The following is a 6,115-nucleotide window of genomic DNA, read 5'->3' as shown; positions in this document are numbered from 1 at the left end:
CAGCCAACATCCAAACCCTTCATGCCAGACTCGATGCCGTCACGAATCCCCCGACATCCGCAACCCCCTTAAAGTCGACAACCCCTCCTAACTACCCAGCACCCATTATTGTCGCTACGTTGGAGAGTGCAACCGCGCGCTCACGTGCAGGCGGCATTCTTAAATCACCCGTCGTGCTATCACAGCGCCCCGAACCCTACGAGAAACGCGATGGCTAGCTCCCCCTTCACAGTTTGGCAATGGAACTGCAGGGGCTTCAAGGCGAAGCGGCGAGCCTTGGAGCACACCCTGCAGGCCCAGCCGCACACCCCCCACATCATCGCACTTCAGGAAACCTACATGGACACGAAACTTACCAGCTACGCCGCATATAACCAACAAACGACACCAGACCACCGGCCCAACACCGCCATCCTGGTCCGCCGAAATTTAGCAGCTAATCATATAGACCTTAGTTACCCCGAGGTTCCGCACACTTTCGTACAGGTCCTACCGAACAGCCGCTCACAAGCCCCGCTCCACATCCTCAACGTCTACAGCCCCCCTAGCGACAAACGCACACGAGTGGCAACCCTCGTTCGTAAGGTCTGCGCGACTGCACAAACAGGGATGCTACTCATCTTAGGTGACTTAACGCGCCGCATACCAAGTGGGGCTACCCCCGCAAAGCATGCGGTCGTAAGGGAGCCAAATTGTGGGAGACAGCCCAAACACTGGGCCTGACACTACTCCTAGACCCCGACAGGCCTACTCGGATTGGAAACAGTGTCTCACAGGACAGCTGCCCCGATCTCACTTTCGCCCGCAACATCCCAGACGCACGCTGGGAAAACCTCGGCATGAACATAGGTAGCGACCACTATGTTCTCAGCACAACCTTCACGGCTACACACAGCAAAGCCCCCAACCGAACAATCAGGCACACTAACTGGGACGCCTTCCGATACGTGCGCGCCAAACGTACTTCGGCCCCCATAGACGACCTGGACACATGGACAAACTCACTGCTAGAAGACACCGCCAATGCCACCTCCACGACTACCCAGGACGAGGATGGCCCCTCTCCCGACGCCAAACTCATACACATGTGGGAGGCCCAGCGCAGTCTTAGCGCTCGCTGGCTCCGCCAAAAACACAATCGACCCCTCAAGCTCTGTCTCGTTCGCCTCGAGCGAGAGATCGAAGCTTACTCCATCAAACTGAGTCAGGAGCAATGGCATCAAACCTGCGACCGTCTTAACGGCCAGTTAGGATGCAAAAATTCGTGGTTCTTGCTCAGACATCTACTGGACCCAACTCACACCAAATCCACATCTCACAAGAACCTCACCCGTGTCATACACGCTTTTCAGGGAACAAATGAGGAACTCCTCGCTACCCTGAAAGACAAATACATCAATACTTCCACTGAAATTCCCATCCCTTCAGGATACACGAGTGCTCAGAACACCAACATGGACGCCGACATCACGGCAGGAGAAGTCCGCGCCGCCCTCAACCAGATTAAAACCACCGCGGCCGCTGGCGACTACCACATCACAAACAAGATGCTTCGTAACCTCGAAGATCAGTCCGTCGAGGCACTCACGGACCTCTTCAACCAACACTGGCATGAGGGTCGCCTTCCAGACACTTGGAAGCATGCCAAAGTGATTTTCATACCTAAGCCAGGCAAGCGACTCGAGCTGGGCAACCTTCGGCCCATCTCGCTCACGTCCTGCCTGGGAAAGGTCATGGAACACGTCATACTCAATAGACTCCACACTCACGTAGACCAAGAGGACCTTTTCCCCCCACTATGATCGGCTTCAGGACCGGCCTCTCCACTCAAGACATTATGTGGCAAATCCAACACAACATCCTCGATCCGAGACCCATCCGAGCTACACGAACCATCCTAAGCCTAGATGTCAGCAAGGCTTTCGACAACGTGTCACATGCTTCCATCCTGGCAAACCTCTCACAAATGAATGTAGGCACTCGCACTTACAACTACATCGCCGACTTTCTTCATAACCGCACAGCAGAACTTCACATTGCAGACCTCCACAGCGAGAAGATCACACTAGGCACCCGAGGAACACCACAAGGAGCAGTCGTATCTCCGTTCCTTTTCAACACTACAATGAGAGGCCTCCCTCCGCTCCTGGAAGAGATACCTCACATTAAACACTCAATATATGCCGATGACATTACCCTGTGGACCAACTCTGGCTCTGACGGGGAAATCCAAAACTCCCTCCAAACAGCAATCAATAAAGTACACTCCTTTGTACAGGCGAACGGGCTCACATGCTCCTCCACGAAGTCCGAATTACTAGTCATCAAGGACAGACGAGCTCGCCTGCCCGTACCCGACCCGCAAGAACCTATTGTGCTTCAAGTCGACACCCATCCCATACCTCCGGTCCGCACCATCCGCGTTCTCGGTATGTTAATACAGAACAACACGCAAAACTCGGAGGCCATTCAGCGCCTCCGCACCACAGCCAATCAGATCAACGGCCTTATTCGCCGCATCAGCACCCGCCGGAGAGGTATGAAGCAGGATAACCTCTGTCGGCTCACGCAAGCTTTCCTCATTAGCAGGATAGTCTACTCCTACCCCTACTATCACCTCCGCCGGAAGGACGAGGAAGCTGTGAACAGCATTATACGTTCAGCGTACAAAGCGGCACTGGGGCTACCTCAGTACGCCAGCACACAGCACCTCCTCCAACTCGGCATCTACAACACGCTCACAGAACTCATAGAGGCACACAAGACCGCCCAAATCCACCGCCTCTCACGCACTAAACACGGGCGGCTCATACTTGACCGTCTCAACATCAACCCCATAGGCGACGTCCACCCCACGACGCCCATTCCGATAGGGGTCTATATCCGCCTAGTTATAAAACCAATCCCCAAAAACATGCTACCTGGCCGCCATGATACGCGCCGTCTGCTGAAAGCCCAAGCACTAGACGCCACATACCTTGCCGACGAACACGCAATATACGTAGATGCTGCACGGCAAAGTGCAAACACATACGTGGCTTGTGGAACCACGCCACAATCTACTCTCGTCACCGCCGCCACAGTAGTAGCTCACTCTCCGACAGCGGCAGAAGAAACCGCCATCGCGCTGGCCATCGCTGACTCACGTACGCGCACAGTCCTCAGCGACTCCAAAAGAGCGATACAAAATTACTCGGAAGGTTTTATCTGCCACCCCGCTGCACGCATCCTTCGCGGCTGCACTTCCGACCATAAGATCAATCTGGTCTGGGTACCCGCCCACGCGGGAAACTCTGGAAACGAAGGGGTCGACCGACTAGCCCGAGGACTGACCAACCGGGCGGCCGGCCCCACGGACCCAGACGCTCTTGCCGAGGCTCCCCAGACCTTTGCCGAAATTACCAATCTCTACAGAGAGATGAGACGCCAGTTCCCGCCTCCACACCCCGACTTGAATCGAGCGCAAGCCACCTTGCTCCGCAGGTTGCAGACACACTCCATCCTTAGCCATTCTAGACTTTCACTCATCGCAGACGGGGAATACGACCCCGTCTGCCAAAATTGTTACCAGGGAGAAATCGCCACCCAGGCTCACATCCTCTGGGGTTGCGCGGGAAATCCGCCTCCTCGAACCTTACTGCCAGCTCCCTCCGAAGACGGATGGAACCAACTCCTCAGAAGGCCAGACAAGAGCATCCAACTGGCACTCATTTCGTGGGCCTAGGAAGTCGCCCCCACCTGGGGGCCACACCAAGCCCACCTGCCCTAAATCCCGCCAATCTATGGCAATAAAGCTGTTTCTCTCTCTCTCTCTCTCTCTACTTCACGCGATCTGCTCCAGCACTATCGTCTTTCTCGCCAACTCTATCCAGGTCCGCACCAAGAACTTACAAAGAGAGAGGCCGTCATATGGCGCCAACTCCACACGGACACTTTCCCCAATCCCAAAAAATTCCGTATTATATTTCCTGAATGGTATATGCCGATGTGTAAACACTGCAATATCCCAGCAGACCTCCTTCATATGGTCTGGACGTGTCCACGACAACACATGCCAACACCCACACAACATACCTGGGAGGCTCGTCTACGCAGCTCTACCCTAGACGACCAACGAGCGCTCATCGGTCTCGCTCTAGAGGCTGCCAGATTCCAAGGAGTCTTGGTCGACCCCTAGATCTGGGCCATCGGCCCCTTGACTGTTTTAATAAATGTTTACCAACAAACCAACGGTGGACACCTGAACCTCACCGCAAGGGAAGGGAGGAAGATGGGAGGGAACGAAGGTGCCGTATTAGCTGGACGCGCCTTTGTTCATGCCAAACCGTCCAGCTGGCATGGCGGAGTGGTCTATTGTTTCCGGCTTTCTGCAGATTAAATAGTGAGATCCCCAGGGTAAAAAAAATTCCTTTCCTTCTAAAATTTTTTTCACCGGTAAGGTGCCAGTGTGCAGCTTAAAAAATTTTTTTTGTTCCTGGCGGCACCTTCATTTGTTTAACCCTCTTTAAAACATCTCTGCCTGGGCCTCCACTGTACAAGGGCCTGTACAAGGGTACTAGGAAAACTATATCGCACAAAGCACGGTACAGTTTCTTCCGTTTCACTGTCGACAGAAAATCATTTGAAAACCTCGCGGAAAGGAATCTCACACTCGCTACAGTTTTCCGGTAAGAGCCCCTGATCCTAAAGTCAACCTCAGTAGTAGAGACGACATATACTTCGGCAGCATGCGCCGAAGCTCAACTTGGCATATGGTGCGCAAAAACGGGTCTCTTGTGTCCCGAAAAAAACAAAAAGCGATTGACCAGCTGCCGCAAAAAAAATTCAGGGAGGCACTTTGGACCTAAAGTGCGGTGAGGCGAAAGCCTTAAGCGCTGTGTTGCTGCTTGTGTCACTGATGCGTTGTTAAGATGTTAGGCTTCGCCTCTAAGAGTGAAACGCGACAGCGTGTTGCAACGCGGCCAGGAGCCCATAGAACACCATCGCCCTTTCGGTTCTACGCCTTGCTCGTCGGTAAATTGGTTTTTGAGGAAAGGAAATGCATCTGTCTCGCATATATGGGTCGACATCTAAACCTCGCCGAAACGGGAAGGTAGGAAGATGGGAGTGAAGAGAGAGAGAGAGAAAACTTTATTTACAAAGGAATTCGGGGCACGCCCCAGGGTCCCCGCACGACCCCACTGCACTCAAGTGTTTATGTTCCTGAGGTCCATAACACTGGCAGCACGGCCGGTGGCGATGGTCTGCACGGCCGGGTCCTCCGAGTGCAGCAGGGTCTCCCAGTCCTCCCAGGTCTTGAGGTTCTCTAGGTCCCGCGGGGGAGGGTCCACCGGGCAGAGGGAAAGGATGTGGAGGGAAGAAGCGAAGGGTTCTGGGCATAGGGCGCAAGCAGGAGTGGGGAAGGAGGGATGATAGTGGGTTAGGGTAAGGGACGAGGGGAGAGTATGTGTTTGTAATCTGCGCCAGAGTGTTGCGTGTCTGTTATCTAGGGAGGGGTGGGGAGGGGGGTAGAGCTGGAGAGAGGCTCTGTATGCCTGGGTCAGCTCACTGAATGAGTGCATGCGATCCTTCGTGAATCCCCGATCCGAGGCCACCTGAGCCCGGTTTAAAGAACCTCGGGCTAAAAGGTTGGCGGCCTCGTTTCCGGGATTCCCGGAGTGCGCAGGCACCCATATCAGCTCCACTTGGCGGGGCGGGGGTGCATCGGGCGAGTCGAGTATGCCGAAAGCAGGGACATGAACTCGGCCTCGAGCGAAAATTAGAATCGCAGTTTTAGAGTCAGTTAAAATATACCGGGCTTCCGTGCGGGTTATAGCAAGTGCAATGGCGGCTTCCTCTGCAGCCTCTGGGGACGTATCTGGAGGGAGAGGTAGTGTGAGGAGGGTGGATGAAGAGGAGTCCACCGCAGCTGCTGTCGCTTCATCACCCGTGCAGGCAGCGTCCACCTATACGGCGTCCGGCTGGGGCCGTACGCTCGATGGAGTGCCTTCGCACGGGCTCTGCGGCGCTGCTCATGGTGGGACGGGTGCATATTCCTCGGGAGCGGCCTGATGAGAAGCTCTCGGTGAAGGGATCGTGGGATGGCGAGAAGGGTTGGGTCGTTGGCCGGTATTTT

This window comes from Amblyomma mixtum, chromosome 6 (genome assembly GCF_055824585.1).
Source record: "Amblyomma mixtum isolate Tamu chromosome 6, ASM5582458v1, whole genome shotgun sequence".
Lineage (NCBI taxonomy): Eukaryota > Metazoa > Arthropoda > Arachnida > Ixodida > Ixodidae > Amblyomma > Amblyomma mixtum.
This window is presented reverse-complemented; position numbering follows the sequence as displayed.